This window comes from Vicia villosa, linkage group LG1 (genome assembly GCF_029867415.1).
Source record: "Vicia villosa cultivar HV-30 ecotype Madison, WI linkage group LG1, Vvil1.0, whole genome shotgun sequence".
NCBI lineage: Eukaryota > Viridiplantae > Streptophyta > Magnoliopsida > Fabales > Fabaceae > Vicia > Vicia villosa.
In genome coordinates, this window is record NC_081180.1 from 217,604,111 (window position 1) to 217,621,422 (window position 17,312).

The window sequence follows — 17,312 nt, forward strand, 5'->3', positions numbered from 1 at the left end:
TCATGTTAGAGGAAGAATTCAAACCGGTAGCCCAACCGCAAAGAAGACTAAATCCAACAATGAAAGAGGTAGTAAGGAAAGAGGTGATAAAACTTCTAGAAGCAGGTATGATTTACCCAATTTCAGATAGTGCATGGGTCAGTCCAGTACACATTGTACCAAAGAAGGGAGGCATGACGGTGATCCGTAATGACAAGAATGAACTTATACCAACAAGAACTGTAACCAGGTGGAGAATGTGCATCGATTATCGTAGACTCAACAAAGCTACGAGAAAAGATCACTTCCCTCTACCATTCATGGATCAAATGCTTTAGAGGTTATCGGGGAAGAATTACTATTGCTTCTTAGATGGGTATTCCGGATACAATCAGATCGTGGTAAACCCAGAAGATCATGAGAAGACAGCTTTTACATGTCCATTTGGAATTTTCGCATATAGGAGGATGCCATTTGGATTATGTAATGCTCCAGCTACTTTCCAACGGTGTATGCAGGCCATATTCTCAGACCTTATTGAAAAAAGTATTGAAGTATTCATGGATGACTTCTCAGTATTTGGTAAAATTTTGATACATGCTTGAATAATTTGGATGTGGCACTTGGAAGATGTATCGAGACCAATTTGATTTTGAATTGGGAGAAGTGCCATTTCATGGTAACTGAAGGAATTGTACTCGGACACAAAGTATCTTCAAGAGGACTTGAAGTGGACCAAGCCAAGGTGGAGGTAATTTCAAAGCTCCCACCTCCAATAAATGTCAAAGGAGTAAGAAGATTTTTAGGTCATGCAGGATTCTACAGAAGATTCATAAAAGATTTTTCAAAGATTGCCAAACCTTTGAGTAATTTACTCAACCAAGGTACATGTTTTAATTTTGATGAATCTTGTGTACAAGCTTTCAATGACCTAAAAGAACGGCTAGCCACCGCACCTGTGATCGTAGCACCCGATTGGAAAAACCATTTTGAACTTATGTGTGATGCTAGCGATTATGCCATAGGTGCGGTATTAGGCCAGCAAAAAGGAAAAATATTTCATGTCATACACTATGCAAGTAAGGTGCTAAATGATGCTCAAGTCAATTATGCCACCACAGAAAGTGAATTGTTAGCTATAGTGTATGCCCTTGAAAAATTTAGATCCTATCTCTTTGGGTCAAAGGTGGTGATTTACACAGACCATGCGGCCATTAAATATCTGCTTACTAAACCGGATTCGAAGCAAAGACTCATTCGTTGGGTTCTTCTTTTGCAAGAATTTGACATAGAAATCCGAGATAAAAAAGGTTCAGAAAATGTGGTAGCAGATCATTTATCCCGTTTGGTCAATGTAAATGTTACCAACCAAGAAACTGAAATAAATGATGAGTTTCCGGATGAACAACTTTTTCAACTCCAAATAAGACCTTGGTTCGCCGATCTTGCTAATTATAAAGCAACCGGTATGATACCGGAGGACTTTGATTGGAACAAAAAGAAAAAGTTGTTAGCCGATGCAAAATACTATGTGTGGGACGACCCATATTTGTTCAAGAAAGGTAAGGATGGCATTTTAAAAAGATGTGTTACTGAAGAAGAAGCCCAACAAATCTTGTGGCACTGTCATAATTCACCTAGTGGTGGGCATTTCAACGGATGGAGGACGGAAACAAAACTTCTCCAATCCGGGTTTTTCTGGCCTACTATTTTCAAAGACGCCCACCATCATGCAAAGAATTGTGACAAATGTCAAAGAGTTGGTGGGATAAGTAAACGAGATGAGATGCCGCTTCAAACCATTATTGAAGTAGAAGTTTTTGATTGTTGGGGCATCGATTTCATGGGGCCATTTCTTCCTTCTTTTGCTAATGAATATATTCTAGTTGCAGTAGATTATGTCTCCAAGTGGGTAAAAGCCATCGCCACACCAAAAGCGGATGCCAAAACTGTGCTAAAATTTTTAAATCGAGACATATTCACACGTTTTGGCATGCCTAGAGTGATTATAAGCGATGGTGGATCTCACTTTGTTAACGAGCAGGTAGCGAAAGTGCTGGACAAGTATCATATCAACCACAAGATAGCGTCACCTAATCATCCCCAAACCAATGGGCAAGCAGAGATCTCAAACAGAGCAATCAAGAATATTCAAGAGAAGACTGTGTCAGAATCCCGAAAAGACTGGTCGGTAAGGATTGATGATGCCTTGTGGGCCTATAGGACATCATACAAAGCACCGACTGGTGCATCTCCGTTCCAAATGGTTTATGGTAAGGCATGTCACCTTCCGGTAGAGGTGGAACACAAAGCATTATGGGCCTTACGATTCTTCAATAGAGATGATAGTTTGGCTTATAAGAAAAGGAAGAATCAAATCCATGAGCTTGAGGAATTCAGGTACCTAGCATATGAATCTAATAAAATGTACAAGGAAAATATAAAAAGGTACCATGATAAGAGAATCAAGAAGAAAGAGTTCAAAGTGGGAGACCTTGTTCTACTATTCAATTCTAGACTCAAGCTCTTCCCAGGAAAACTAAAGTCTAAGTGGTCTGGACCGTTCGTAATTAAGGAAGTTAAACCATATGGTGCCATTGCTATCGAGGATAGTAAGAGTAAAGAAAGTTGGACCGTTAATGGAGAACGGTTAAAGAACTACCTTGGGGGAGATTTTGATAGAGAAGTGTGCACATTCTCACTTTTGAGCACATCATAGAAGGATTTTGACCGTCGAGCCATGCGACGTTAAACGAAGCGCTTGTTAGGAGGCAACCCAACAGAGTAAGTTCTTTTGTTTTTTTTTCTTTTATTATTTATTTGTATCATCATATCAGTGCAATGAGAGTAGAAAGGAGTAGGGAGGTGTAACAGTTTGCAAATAGGCTGTAAATCGCAAAGCCGCGCCGCGAGTAAAATGGGCGCGCCGCAAAGCCAAATAGAAAGTTTGGCGCGCCGCGGGTGTAAATGTGCGCGCCGCGGTAGTGCGAAACTCAGTATTTATTTGGAAACTATACATTTCCCCCTCATTCAATATTTTAAAACTTCAGTACTCCTCAGAGCGAAAAATAGCGGATTTGCAGTTCTCATCCAAAAATCTCGTTCATTCTCACTTAAATCAGGAGCAAGGTATGTATCCATCTCTCTATTCTTGTGTTCATTACCAAGTAGGTCAAGTTGCAACTCAGATCTGTAGATAGTATGAATAGATGAAGGATTCATGAAAAAAATTGGAACCATAGGGTAGATGACAATGATCTAATGCCAATTGAGACTGTAGGAGTGATTGAGGGCATTAGGAGCCTCAGACAACACCCACTACAGTCAAACCCTAGCAGTTTCACCGCAGTCGCGCCGCGACTAGGTGAGAAATCATCCCATTGTTTTCTTTTCTGTTCCTAACATGATATATGCTGTGTGTTGCTGTTTGTTCTGTTATGGCAGATGAACCCTTCAAAAAGAGGACGTACCAAGTGTAGCAACCTGCCTAAAAAATTTATGTTTAGAGTCGCCACCTATTCTGAAGGGCGAATAGGAAACCCTACGCAGTATAGAGATCAGGGTAAGATACTATATTCAGGTCGAGGGAAGGTGTTAGGCACCCTCAACCCTTTCCTATGGCTTTGAATCTAAGGTAACAGTTTTATGGCTAAGAGTATTAAGGTAAGGTTTATGCTTTCGAGGGTTAAATAATTAAGGGAAATAAATCGGGAAAAATGAGATTTAGAAGGAAGGGGACTCGCCTTGTTGCCAAGTGCCTACGTATCTCCTTAGGGAGAATCAGAGTCAACGTAGTTCGGGGGACGGGTTGTACGCCCTAGAATTGAATTGAATGTATTTGAATTTGTTTAGAAGTTGTTTTGAAATGCGAATGTTCGAAGGTATTTTGAGTTACCTTATCGTAGTTGTGAACATCGCAGAATTGAAGAGATGAATTGCTGTAGTAACGTGGTTTAGTGTGTTTTAAATGTTTTAGGCGTACAACCCTGATTTGGCACTATTAACCGCAATGATCAATAGATTTGATCACCATAGTTAAAAGATTAGGATTTTGCACCATTACCAATTCAAATCGATTGATCTGATTATCACTAATAATGAATTAACGTATTTTATTATTTTTATGAATTGTATTTTGTATTGTTACCCCTCATAATCGATTGATTCGATTACAAATAGTAACAAATTAAATTTGGAACGAGGGATGATTAATCATCACAATCAATAAGATGATTGCAACCATTTAATCGAATGTAGTTTGATTTGTATTTTATTTTAATTAAATAAACATTTTAATTAAAATTATTATTGCCCATAGCGATTAATAGATTTAATCGGCACGAACAATAAGTTGCATTTTTAATATAAATATCATGTATTAATTTATTTATAAAAATAAATATTATTACATAAATAAATATATTAAAAGAGATTTAATCAAGATAAATATTTAATTAAAATTGTTATTGTTTGATAGGATTTGATTTAGTGTGGTTGTTAATGTGGTGCATGGTATAGGGACTACATCCTGGGCGCATGATCTAAGGCTGACGGCCATCTGGTGGTTAGATTTTGAGGGCGTATGGTGAGAATTATGGTGAAGAGCGCACAGGATCAAAGAGAAATATTTCATAAAAATGATATGTGGGAGCGAGGGTTCGAACCCTCGTCCCTTGGCATACACGCGTGCAGTCTTACCACTCCGGCTGCGTTTCTCAATTGTTTAACCAATTCAGCCAAAATAATTTATCGCTAATCAATAAAACACAAAGCAAAACGAGCGCGAAATTCAAACGCGCGTATCACGTAATGACAGATCATCATCTTCTTCAACCAAACTGGTGATACACCTGCGTGTTTGGCTGCGAAATAGCTACGGAATGGTTCGTAGCTAATATACCTGGAAAATAGCGAATTGAACATGCTCGTCCAGAAATCTTTCGCGATACCCCTATCCCACTCGTTTGAAGCGTGCGAACCCAACCATGCCCATGATTTGGCCTAATTTTATCTCTAACGGAAAGCCCTAATTAAAACCCTAAAACCTTCAATCGGCCTCCAATGGCCGATCATACATACAATGCCCAGAAACCCAATTAATGACTCACAAACGTCCACAGCATGAACAACGATCAGAATACACAATTTAAAGCCTATGAGAATGCCTAAAACCGTCTAATCGAACCAAGTTTTAAAGTCACTCACCTCGGCCAATCGGAGGTTGTTCTGGGGGTGTTGTTGCAGCGTAGTGATCCTCCCACGTTCAGAAACTCTTGGGGAAGCTTTTGCAAACCTCAAACCTTGTTGGAAACCTCTCCATTGACAAAACCGAATTTGAGTTTTCTTCACTTTTTCTTGTTCTTGCAAGAGTGCTTGTTCACGAATTGTTCAACCCCCTAATCATGTGGCATGTGCTAGGTACTTATAGGTAGTGAATTAGGTTAAGAAAAATAGCCCAAAACTCTCTTGAATCCACCCTTGCAAATTTGAGAAATTTGATTTGATTTCTTGAATAAAATCTTGCTATTTTGCTCACAATTTGTATTAACTTCCTTCTCCAATCACTATGCACGAAATTACATTATATTTGATCATTAATTCTGATTGGAAATCAAACAAAATATAATTTTAACAAAATATTTGATTTTTAGTCTTTATTAAATCATAAAAATGAAATAAAAAATACATTAATTCAAATATAATGCTAATTTTCGTGGCAAGTGGTTTTTGGGCATGCTAATAGCTTGTGGACCAAGTTTGTATGAAAATACTATGGGCCCTTTTGCAAAGTTTCTCCATTTGAACCCTCCTTTATCACATTTGGTCCCTAAAAATCACCTAACTTTGATCGAGCATATCTCCTTCAATTTTTTGAGCTATGAGGGAGTTCTAATACTTTTTAGAAACCTCAAGAGGTCCTCTACAAGCCACTTTGGAACATATTTTTCATTTGAAGCTTTTATCTTAATCATATCCTCTTTGGGAAAAAACTGCTTTTGAAGGATGCCTGAAAATGACCTGTAATCGTTTGCCTTGTATCTCTTAAATGAAGCATTTCTAGCCTTGGCTTGTGAGACACAAAGTTGTAGAGAATTCAATTTCCTTCAAAATAGGCTTTGAGTGGGGAATTTTTGATGTTCCATGTGAAAGTTATGCCCAGTCAAAGTTGGGTTGACTTCCTCCCAAGAAACCCTAATTTGAACCTTTTCATATTTATTCATCTCTGAGTTTCTATTAATGGAATCATGATCAATTCTCGATCCAATGATGTATATAACCTCACATACTTGATGTTGACCAAAAATCTTGAAGTTTGACTGTATTTTGACTATAGTTGACTTTTAGGTCAACATAGTCGATTGTTGGTCATCTGAACCATTGAGCGAGCAATCCTTGAAATAGAAGCTTGACTTTTGACATGGAGGTGCCCTAGTTTATGAGGTCCTTGATTAGAAGGAGGTGACTTGAACGATCCTTTGAACCTATAGCCATTGAAGATGAATAGAGGAGGGCAAATTTTGGGGTATGACAGCTGCCCCTGTTCAATCTTCTTAAACCTGGAGAATTAGATAGGCACGTCTGCCTATCATGATCTAAAGGTAGAAGATGATTGGGCACTGAAATGCCCTGAAATTTGCACGGGAAAGAATTCTGTAGGAGATGGGCTTACAGATGCCACCCAAGGTAGATACCATTCTTTCTTCTTTTTTGGAGCAGATGCTTTCTTTTTGCTCTTTTCTTTTTTTTTGGAGCTACGCTTTTTAATCGTAGCATGGCCTGAAAAGGCAACCTTGATTCTATGCAATTGTATGATGCATGCGATGCCTGATGCAGTGAGCTTCTCAAAATAAATGAGAGCCATGTATGTATATGCGTAATGTATGAACGAAGTATGTTAGTCGAATGATGCATGATTGTTAGTTATGTTAGTTGAAGAATGTTAGAAATTCTGAAAAGAAAGCTAACACCTTTGATTGTTTGAAGTTTTGGAGAAGATCACTGCCGAAGGACTAACGTGATAAACCCAATCGTGGAATCGTTTGAAAAATCTTGTATGCCTGGAAAAGCTCCTAGAAACGATGGAATACGTCTTGAAGAAGACTTCCTGGAAAAGTTCCTGAAAAGGAAATAGCGAGGACCTTCTGTTGGTTGTGTAATTGGCTTGCTATGGTCAGCAAGCTTCTGCAGTTTGTGAACCCCTACTTACTATAGTTCTAATAAGTTTTCGCAGTTTGTGGACCCCTACTTACTATAGTGCTAGTAAGTTTTTGCAGTTGGTGAACCCCTCACTTACCATAGTTCTGATAAGTTTCGCAGTTTGTGAACCCCTCACTTACCATAGTTCTGGCAAGCTAATCGCAGTTTGTGAACCCCTCATTTACCATAGTTCTGGCAAGCTAATCGTAGTTTGTGAACCTCTCACTTACAATAGTTCTGGCAAGCTACTCTCAGTTTGTACCTCTCACTTACCATAGTTCTGGCAAGTTACATCGCAGTTTGGACCCCAATAGGATTGCTTGCTATAATTCTAGCAAGTTCACCTGCACCGACAGGGTTATCGGCGAATATCATCGCAGAATTTACCTGTTTCACCAGGGTTATCTGCGAGTGTTATCGCAGAATTTACCTGTACCACCAATAGGGTTATTCGCGAGTGTTGTCGCGAAATTTACCTATGTCACCAGGGTTATCTGCGAGTGTTATCGCAGAATTTACCTGTACCACCAATAGGGTTATTCGCGAGTGTTATCGCGAAATTTACCTATGTTATCAGGGTTATCTGCGAGTGTTGTCGCAGAATTTACATGTACCACCAATAGGGTTATTCGCGAGTGTTGTCGCGAAATTTACCTGTACCACCAATAGGGTTATTCGCGAGTGTTGTCGCGAAATTTACCTATGTTATCAGGGTTATCTGCGAGTGTTATCGCAGAATTTACCTGTACCACCAATAGGGTTATTCGCGAGTGTTGTCGCGAAATTTACCTATGTCACCAGGGTTATCTGCGAGTGTTATCGCAGAATTTACCTGTACCACCAATAGGGTTATTCGCGAGTGTTATCGCGAAATTTACCTATGTTATCAGGGTTATCTGCGAGTGTTGTCGCAGAATTTACCTGTACCACCAATAGGGTTATTCGCGAGTGTTGTCGCGAAATTTACCTATGTTACCAGGGTTATCTGCGAGTGTTGTCGCAGAATTTACCTGTACCACCAATAGGGTTATTCGCGAGTGTTGTCGCGAAATTTACCTATGTCACCAGGGTTATCTGCGAGTGTTATCGCAGAATTTACCTGTACCACCAATAGGGTTATTCGCGAGTGTTATCGCGAAATTTACCTATGTTATCAGGGTTATCTGCGAGTGTTGTCGCAGAATTTACCTGTACCACCAATAGGGTTATTCGCGAGTGTTGTCGCGAAATTTACCTATGTTATTAGGGTTATCTGCGAGTGTTATCGCAGAATTTACCTGTACCACCAATAGGGTTATCCGCGAGTGTTATCGCGAAATTTACCTATGTAGAATTTTGTTTTGTAAATGCGTATGCATCATACTTATGCGTTATGCACATGCCCCTGTTGTTTGTATAATGCGTATGTGTGAATGCTTACACATGTATATGTTGTATGTATACTGATGAAACGGTCAGACGAGGACTGACTACCAGACGGGAACTGGACTTTGTAATGGTTTGGATTGCCAATAAAAATTGGGCTTTTGTGATATGTATATGCTAATGCTAATGCGTATGCATGTATGCAATCTCATGATTTTATCTCCTCAAACCCTTTGAACTTGTTTATTCCATGCTTGCACTTATACCCTGACTATGCTTATGCTGGCTTTGTAATGTTTATGTATGCTTATGCATATGCGTATGCTTGGTTGACGTAATGAGTGGAACGAAGTAATGTCTTCTGTAAGATTACCCGAAAAAGGTCTTTTGAATGGATGTGAATGTTTGTCTTGAAGAAGACCACATAAAGAGTTACGGTGTAATGTATCAACCAATGTATGTAATGCGTGATTTGTATGTATTTGTGTGATGCTCCAACGGTAGGTTATTAATAACCAAAGCGTATATAGTTCGCTGGAGTTGCAAGTCTGTTTGCTAGGATGAGGTGTGATGCTAGCGCGATTTCCCAATACCTGTCTTATTTGAGCTCGGAAGATCGTAGTTAGGAGAAAGAATTTGTTCGATGTTGTAAAGTGCGAGAACGCCTTTTTCCTTTTGTTGTGTGTCTTGCGGATTTGATATCCATTGCCCCAGTATTTTCATGGAGAAAGATGCTTATGAAGGAAGTGCCCCAGGGAATAGCCTTGTCATATGCTTCGATGTTTAGATTGAAGGGTGTGCCCCTGATCTCCAGGTCATGGAAGGTTATCCATAGTGTTCTATCCTCTGAATTTGAATTCTTCCCATGTCTGACATGCCCCTGTTTGAGATTGCTTTGAGATGTGCCCCAAGTCGATTGAACCTTAGGAAGAGTGCCCCTGGTGAATAGGATGTTTGATTGTATACCTCTGTGCTCCTTGAAAATTTTTTTGCCCCTGTTTAGGAGAACCCCCTAGATGTGGTTCCCCCGACTCCAGGGTCTTTATTAGAAATGATCACCTTTGATTAACCCATTTCGAGATTTCCTCGATGCTAAGTGTATACTCGTAGATGGTGTTGTACTTTTTGAGAAGTAGCTCCAATGGAATGCGTATGCAAGTTTTGAAATCGAAGTCCGTTATGAATTAGGACTGGATGGTTTTGAAAAGAGTGCTTGAAGAAGCATAGTGATTAGAAGTAGTTTTAACAAACATAGGAGTCAGTATAACAAATTCCTGTTTAATATGCTTTCGTAGTTAACCTTGCCTCAATTAGGACTTTTAAATGTTGTAACTTGGCCTGGTTCATGTTTTAAGAAACAATGGATATAAGGCTCAAAATTTTATTTATCCCACCCTTTTCTCCTTGATGTTCTCCAGATCCTAAAAATTCTACTAATCCAATGGATGTGCTTTGTTTGCAAGAGAATCGTTTCAGTTTCGATGTTGAGCAGAAGCCTTAGTAGAGATCCAAACTTTGATGACATATGTTGTAAAGATCCAAGCATTGATGTGAAGCTTTGATGGTTTAGCAGTCACAAGATTATCCTTTGTATTTCGCCTTTGTTTTTATCCCTTATTTTTGTATGAGCTAATTCTTTTGAATTTGACCCATCGGGATGCCCCAATTTTGCCTAAGTCTTTTGTTTCCTTTGATGGAATTTTCATTTTGACTTAGCGGGCGTTTTTTTATTCTTGAAAGATCCTTTTGAGATTGATTCTTGGATATTGCATGTTGTGACTGCTATGTTGATTTTGATTTGTAAGCTTCGCCTTTGATACTCCCTCGATCTTGAATGATGTAATGAGGAAGAAGGTGTTGTAAATATTACCTCCATTGCTTCCTCAATGCGAGGAAGAAGATATGCTTGAACCTTATGCTTGGATTGACTGATTCTCTTGGCAACCAAAATACATCATTGAATTAGTTGACATCTACCCTGCCCCTGGTTAAAATCAAGGTTCTTTTGAAAAATAGAAACAAACTCCAACTCCTGGCTCGAGGGGGTAACGAGGGATTAACATCCTTATATCTCCACTGTTTGGGAATTGAAGCAATGCCTGTACATCCTCGGCTCGGTCTTACCTTGAAAGCATATGTTTAGCTGGACTTAGTTATTTGTATTCGTCATTCTCCCTCAAGTTTGTTAATACTCTTAGATTTGAAATTTGAAATAGAATAGAAGTGTACGAGTGAAAACTCGTGGTAGTGGGTGAATGAATTGACTCCAAAACCTGCATGGTCATCCCATTAGAATTGCTAATCTGAAGGTACAGCTTTTTATCTTGAGTAACACTTAGCGGTTGTAAGGGTTGAGATAGTGAGCATGGTAAACACCTATTGATCCTAGGGATAATCTCCTTTGTAGATCCACTGACCTTGTTTCACTCCTTAGATTCTTAAACTTGTATAAGTGAGGGCAACCTCGAATTTTCTTTGGACATGTCAAACCTGTCAGGAATAAACTGTTAGCATGGGTTTTCGTCGTTTCGGAACTTCATGAGTTTCCTTAGACTGAACCTCTTCTGCTTTTTCTCAGGATAGTATCACACCATTTGCAACCTTCAGCGTTTGTAAATTAATGAAGAAAATCTATGACCCTTTCTCCCTTGGCGTGGAGTTAACACAGGTCGCCTTCCCTTCATAGTAGTCATGCATCTTTGTTCAGGATTTTGCCCCAGTTGGACTAATCCTTGCCCCCAGGTTATCGTAGAGCGTTCGTGTAAGTTTGTTATGTTCGTAGATGAACCCCTTATGATTAGATACATCTTGAGTGTGTCTATGAGGGAACTCTTTGTTGAACTAATCCTTGCTCGATGACAACCTTTATTGTATTTATAATTCTGTTATGACAAGGCATGGACATGTGGCTAGCATGGTAAAAGACATCCTTTTCTTTGGCAAGACTAAGATCTTTTATTCTCCTTGCTCCATAGTCTACGATCCTTTGATTTTTTTTGAGTTTCGGGAAACCGGCTAGCACGGTTAGTGTGGATGCGGGCGAAGATGCAAATGTAAATGCATGAATGCATGAAAATGCAAATGTACGCGTACGCGAGAGACTCCTTGTATTGTAACTCCGTGTATGTAGACGTGTAACATATGATCCTAGGGATGGCCTTAGAGGCGACATTAGACCCTCTTGGAATCTTTGCAGGATAAATGTTATGACACGCTAAAGGAAATCCCTTGGATTCGAGAGTATGCAGAAGATAGAGGCTAGTGACTGTTCAAGACAGTCACTCAATCTCATGGCCATCGAGAGGCCAATCAACGTGCACCAATGAATTTGTCCCTCGTGGGAAGGTTCTCTATGCGGAACACAACCTATCTAAGGACGATATGGACGAAGAGAAATCCCTACAGGCTAGGGATGTGATGTGTAAATGGAGATCCAAACCCTACAAGTTGGAGGGTGCGCGGGAATAAGCATGGAGTGACCGTTCAGGACAGTCACTAGATTTCATAGCCATCGAGAGGCCAATTGAACGCATGCTAATGAAGTTGTCCTTCGGGGAAGGACGCGTCGTTGTGAAAACGCACGAGTGTGAAAGAAAATCCCTATAGGCTAGGGAGTGCGTAGGTGTAGGCACGAGGTGACCGTTCGAGACAGTCACTAGATCGCATGGCCATCGAGGGGCCAATTGACGTGCGTTAATGGAAATGTCCTTCGTGGGAGGACACGCAGTTGTAGATACAAGGATATAAAAGTAAAATCCCTACAGGTTAGTGTCGCGGGCGAAAAATCGTTTTGTTCCTCTTTTTTGTGGGATGAGACACCTGATGCCTTCTTTGGGCTCGAGTGCTCATAAATAATGATTTTTCTTTTGTACCGACCAAACTTTTTATTATTTCCAAAGGAGGAAAAGGAAAAAAGCTGCAATAACCTAAAAGTGGGGGGAGAGATCTTGGGTAAGAGGGTTGGTTATACGAAGGGAAGGTATTAGCACCCAACGTATCTATAGTACTCTATAGGTTTCTTTGCTTTGTTTTTCATTCCATGTTACGGTGGAGGTTCTGTTGTGAAATAGGTGGGACCTAAGGTGTTTGTTTGATTATGCTCGCAAAGATCATCGCGATCCTCTGCATACATATCCCTTAGAGGGAATCAGAGCATCTGTAGCTCGGGGTCTACGGGTGCTAAGGTTTGAATGGTTTTGTTTTGTTTTGCTCGCCAAGGATCGACCTTGTGCCTACGTATTCTCAAAGGGATGTTGAGAAAGTCAGAGCAATCGTAGTTCCCACTTATGCTAGTGGAAGCAAAGAAAAATAGACAAATGTCGTCTAAATGCTAGATGTATCTAATCTATATCATCACATACATCTGTTTGATTTTTGTTTGTTTAACCAGCCTTGTGGCAAAAACTTTCAATGAAGTCAGCCTTGTGACAAAAAGTTTTGATTAATCAGCCAGCCTTGTGGCAAAAGTTTCAATGAAGTCAGCCTTGTGACAAAAACTTTGATTAATCAGCCAGTACGGTGGCAAAACGGTTTGATTGATTAGCCAGCCTTGTGGCAAAAAGAAGTTTGATTGATTAGCCAGATTTGTGGCAAAAAAGTTTGATTGATTGATTGATTGTTTGTGATGATATAGAAGGGATACTCCTAGCATAGAGATGAAAAATGTCTAATCTCCTAGGGTATTTGATTTGGATATTGGGGATGCTTATAAGAAGCCCGTGGGTCCTTGTACGAAGCCCAAGAGGAGGCTATCCGAGGGTCCTTGCATTGTAAGCCCAAGAGGAGGCTATGGGAGGGACAATCCAGGGTCCTTGCATTGTAAGCCCAAGAGGAGGCTATGGGAGGGTCACTCGTTTGTACAAAGCCCAAGGGGAGGCGTGGTATAGCTGGTTTGAGCTCTTAGAGCGATTTCACCGGGAAACCATACTCTATGTCCTAACCTAAACTAGGGAGATTCTTTGCACGAAGCCCAATAGGAGGCTATGGGGAACCTAGTGTTGTACTAAGTTGAACAAGCACACATATCACACATATGAACAAACATGAACAAGTATGAACAAACATGAACAAGTACATGAATAAATATGAACAGTTATGAACAATTATATATATGACAAAGTGTGTGTATATAATGGAGTTTATGAAGGAAATATACCTGTAAGCATGCTCCGTTTGTATACACGGGGGCTCGGGACTTATACTCGGGGAAAGGCCCGTTGAGTTTATTCAAAGCTATGTAAACAGGTTTTTACAAAAGGGCTTGGGACTTATACCTACATGGAGGCCCATGGTATTTTTGGGAAGATTTAAAGAAACCTTCATTTTTGGTTTGTTATTCAAAGTTAAAAACAAGTTGATTGAGATATGTACAAAAGGCGTACAATGAAATGCCTAATTTCATGTACTGGAGTGGGTATGTGTGTTGCACCCCAAAATTTGCCCACATATTTATTTCTAACTGGCTTAAACTTCTCATTTCATATGCATCATCTTTCCACTAGGGCATTAACATAACTCATGCATTCATTAATCAAAGTTTTTGCATTGGTTTGAGACGTACATATCAAATAAGCTTGGATCATCTGGTTCTCCTTCGAAGCATGGGTTGTGGAAGTAGATTTTTGATATGGTCATTCATCATGAACTTCTGTCTTCTCAAGCTACAAGGCTATTCTCATCGAAGTATTTATGAGCATTGAACTGTGAAATTAGAGTTTATTTCCCTATTTCTTGTGGCGATCAAAGGGTCTTTTTGAGTGTAGGTTTTGGGCTTCATGTCATTATGCTTACAATAATCATCAGATGAATTAAGGATCTATCTAGATTTCCTTATCATTAATTCGAAGGTCAAACTCACTCGGTCACTTGGGATTGCATACAAGAATCAAAGTTATGTGGAACTTCGTGAATCATTTCAAGTGCGGGGCATTTTTTCTTCAGAATTTTTGGCTGTGAAATCACAATTAAAACTAAAGTGGAAACACAAGGAGGGAGAAGGAATTAAAATCTCAATTTTGGGTAAGAGAAAACGTAACATGCTATGAGTAACCATCCATTTACAAGTTTCAAGAACCATATGTATATATTTCATATCACTTTACAAGGAGAATCATCTACATGCTCAATGTTCCCTTCCAATCCAATTCAATACAAAAAAGAGGAAAAAGTCTCATTACAAAGTCAATTAGTTACATTTCTATACTAAACTTCAAGCATATTCTTTCTCCCCAATCTTCAAGCTTCATAGTTTAGCCCATCTCTGTGTCGTTCCAAATACACCATGAGCCGTGCGATTACACTAGTTGCGTCTCCGCACCAATACACTCGCTGCAGCCTATCTTTTGACTTGACAAGTTCCAAAACCTATCCAAACAACATGTAAATTGAGTCATAAAACAAGTGCAGTCAATATAAACCAAAACCAGCATTCAAATACATTCACTAATAACCAGTCCCACATCATGTATCTGTACCTAAATCAGAATCTTCAATATAATCTAAGCTATGCGCACATCTTCACCATACGGTTCGCTCACAGTTTCGTAACATCCAAGCCGCATACTTCAGACTTCGACACCATGCCAATACCTTCTAGAAAACCTGTGCCAATTCAAATCAAGCTAGCTTATGTTAATTCTGACACAATCAAATACACCGTCCCACATTCAGAACAAAGCTACAATAAATTCTACATTATCCAGAAAATAAATCCAGCTTACCACTCAAAACCCGCAAAATAAAACCGGAGCTGCCATCAAACATTCACAGACTTGCAGCACCTCAAAAACAGACCTGCAACATTAAATCATCATCGTTATCTTACCAATCCACAACAAATTCAGCCAGTTCAAAAACGGATCAGATTCGCAAAACCAACGCCCATTCTAATAATCATACAATCCCATTCATATAAGTATACAGTCAGCAGCAATTCCTAAAAGAAAAACTGAATCCAATAACCTAGCACTAACCGAAAACCAAACATGTCCTAACTGTTACTAACAGTTTATAACTAATTCAGTTACTAACTCAATCGGTCCCTAACTGAATCAATCTCTACCCTCCACCTCATAATAGAAATTAGTTATTCCTAACAACCTAACCGATTCATAACTGTCAAAACCATTTGTAACTAACTTTTTTCTAACAGCTAACAGTTTTCAACCACCTAGCTAATAGATCCCATAACTGAATCAAAACAAAAAAAATCAGTTACAGAAGGAGAAGGATTCAACAGAAATATCAAAGGGGAAAACTAACCTTCAGAATCGCTTCTCTCCACCTCTATAAATCAGAACCACATTCCTCAATTCAGCCTCTCCACAATTCACACACATCTTTATCAGTCCCCACCATTTTGCTCTGCATCTTCTTCTTCTCTTCACAATTCATTCATCTCCATCCTCACTTCAACCATTCTTCATTGCTCCATTCATCACCATCAACACTTCATACCACAGAGCTACACACCAATGCTCTCTCCATCCTTCAATTCTCAGAACAATCCCTCTTGAGCTTCTTCACACCTCAAATCACCAGAATCTTCTCTAACCAATCTTCAATCTCACCATTTTTCACACCTTCAAGCCTCTCCATAACCAACAAGAATCAGTAACAAACTTCATCTTCTCCAATCTTCACCACCAATTCTTCAACCTCCATAATCTTCAATCTGAATCTTCATCATCTCTATATCTTCATCATCGTCAATCTTCCTCTCTAAACTCAGAATCATCTTTCTCCTTAGATTCTCCATCGCATCTCAGAACCTTCATCTTCAACCAACCTCTCGTCAACCTTCAATCTTCTTATTCGCTCCGTCGCCTTCATCAAGTAGACAACGAACTTCATCATCACCTGCAACTTGTTTCATCAATCATCACCATCATCGAGTACAGTAATAACAACAACTCAGAACTGAAGCGCAAGGAACAAAAAGAAGACGGAGGAAAAGGAATAACGCAAGTGTTAATAGACTTACCTGAAGAACGCGAAGTTCATTTGCCGGTTTTTCGTGTCATCAGTATTGAAGATTCGTGGTGAGAGAGATCGATTCGGAGAAGGGTGGACGGAGTTGAATCGGAGAGGATTTGAATTTGAGCAGAAACGAGTCGTCGAGCTAAGCGAAGAGATGACGAATCGGGCGAGAGGAAGGCAAGGTAGTGAATGCGTTGTTCATCGGTTGTTCGCGATGGCGGAGGACGAGAGTTGATCGGAGAAGAAGAAGCAACATCGCGCCGCCGTCTTCGTTCACGGGTGAGGGAGAAGATATGTTGAGAAGTCCAATCGTCACATTGTAAGTAAACCCTAAGCCCCTTTGTATTATTTATTTTATTTTTAATTGTTATTAATTGATTAAATTGTGACTGATAATGTATGGATTAAGGGAATTAATAACTGATAATTGATTAGGTTAATTAGAATTAATTGTGATTGATTGGATTAATGGAGAAATTGAATAAGAAATTATTTAGTTTGAATCAAAATCAGTATTGGGCCATACGAATCACTTTTCACACCCCCCGTAGGCCCATAGTTTTCTTCTAGCAATAACAAAATCTGAAAGAACCTTAGTCAAAGCCATTGGGCCGAAATCCACTCTACACCACCCTGAGCCCAATCACGCCACTTTTTGGCATAGAAAATCTGAAACAAAAATATGTTGTTGAGCCACTCCCTTTGGGCCTGTGCGCTGACTACTGAGTCACACCCTGATTCAGCTTACACCCCCTGCCTGCATGTTTTCCTCATTAGACTTTAGGTTTTTTTAA

General features: G+C 39.6%; 1 long non-coding RNA gene across 1 annotated transcript; it reads right to left on the reverse strand.

Annotated features, from left to right (window-relative positions):
* Nucleotides 1-15,135: 15,135 nt before the first annotated feature.
* LOC131622588 (uncharacterized) lies at nucleotides 15,136-16,836 on the reverse strand. The gene is made up of 3 exons (XR_009289951.1): nucleotides 16,523-16,836; nucleotides 15,802-16,398; nucleotides 15,136-15,333 (listed from the first exon to the last, which is right to left on the reverse strand). It is a non-coding gene; the product is annotated as an uncharacterized LOC131622588 (long non-coding RNA).
* Nucleotides 16,837-17,312: the final 476 nt, after the last annotated feature.